The sequence below is a fragment of the Nematolebias whitei genome, chromosome 3 (assembly GCF_014905685.2).
Source record: "Nematolebias whitei isolate Nwh7 chromosome 3, NemWhi1, whole genome shotgun sequence".
In the NCBI taxonomy this organism is placed as follows: domain Eukaryota; kingdom Metazoa; phylum Chordata; class Actinopteri; order Cyprinodontiformes; family Rivulidae; genus Nematolebias; species Nematolebias whitei.
The window spans coordinates 41,407,555-41,408,935 of NC_056500.1; the positions used below are offsets into that span (position 1 = coordinate 41,407,555).

General features: G+C 44.5%; 1 protein-coding gene across 1 annotated transcript in view; it reads left to right on the forward strand.

Moving 5' to 3' along the window:
• Positions 1-1,381, forward strand: part of grin2bb (glutamate receptor, ionotropic, N-methyl D-aspartate 2B, genome duplicate b) — a 200,182-nt gene that overhangs the window by 193,715 nt on the left and 5,086 nt on the right. The window lies entirely within an intron of this gene.

Sequence of the window (1,381 nt, forward strand, 5' to 3'; positions counted from 1 at the left end):
GACAAGTGTTTTTAATACAAAAAACGCCAACCTTCAAATAATCATGTTCAGTTATGCACTCAATACTTGGTCGGGAATCCTTTTGCATGAATGACTGCTTCAATGCGGCGTGGCATGGAGGCAATCAGCCTGTGGCACTGCTGAGGTGTTATGGAGGCCCAGGATGCTTCGATAGCGGCCTTAAGCTCATCCAGAGTGTTGGGTCTTGTGTCTCTCAACTTTCTCTTCACAATATCCCACAGGTTCTCTATGGGGTTCAGGTCAGGAGAGTTGGCAGGCCAATTGAGCACAGTAATACCATGGTCAGTAAACCATTTACCAGTGGTTTTGGCACTGTGAGCAGGTGCCAGGTCGTTCTGAAAAATTAAATCTTCATCTCCATAAAGCTTTTCAGCAGATGGAAGCATGAAGTGCTCCAAAATCTCCTGATAGCTAGCTGCATTGACCCTGCCCTTGATAAAACACAGTGGACCAACACCAGCAGCTGACATGACACCCCAGTGACTGTGGAAACTTGACACTGGACCTCAAGCAATGTGAATTCTGTGTCTCCTCTCTTCCTCCAGACTCTGGGACCTTGATTTCCAAAAGAAATGCAAAATTTACTGTAATCAGAGAACATAACTTTGGACCACTCAGCAGCAGTCCCAGGCGAGATGTTTCTGACGCAGTCTCTTGTTCAAGAGTGGCTTGACCTGGGGAATGCAGCACCTGTAGCCCATTTCCTGCACACGCCTGTGCACGGTGGCTCTGGATGTTTCTACTCCAGACTCAATCCACTGCTTCCGCAGGTCCCCCAAGGTCTGGAATCGGCCCTTCTCCACAATCCTCCTCAGGGTCCGGTCACCTCTTCTCGTTGTGCAGCGTTTTCTGCCACACTTTTCCCTTCCCACAGACTTCCCACTGAGGTGCCTTGATACAACACTCTGGGAACAGCCTATTCGTTCAGCAATTTCTTTCTGTGTCTTACCCTCTTGCTTGAGGGTGTCAATGATGGCCTTCTGGGCAGCAGTCAGGTCGGCAGTCTTACCCATGATTGCGGTTTTGAGTAATGAACAAGGCTGGGAGTTTTTAAAAGCCTCAGGAATCTTTTGCAGGTGTTTAGAGTTACGTCGTTGATTCAGATGGTTAGGTTAATAGCTTGTTTAGATAAACTTTTCATGATATGCTAATTTTTTGGGACAGGCATTTTGGGTTTTCATGAGCTGTATGCCATAATCATCAGTATTAAAACAATTAAAGACCTGAAATATTTCAGTTGGTGTGCAATGAATCTGAAATATATGAAAGTTTCATTTTTATCATTACATTATGGAAAATAATGACCTTTATCACAATATGCTAATTTTTTGAGAAGGACCTGTATATATATATATATATA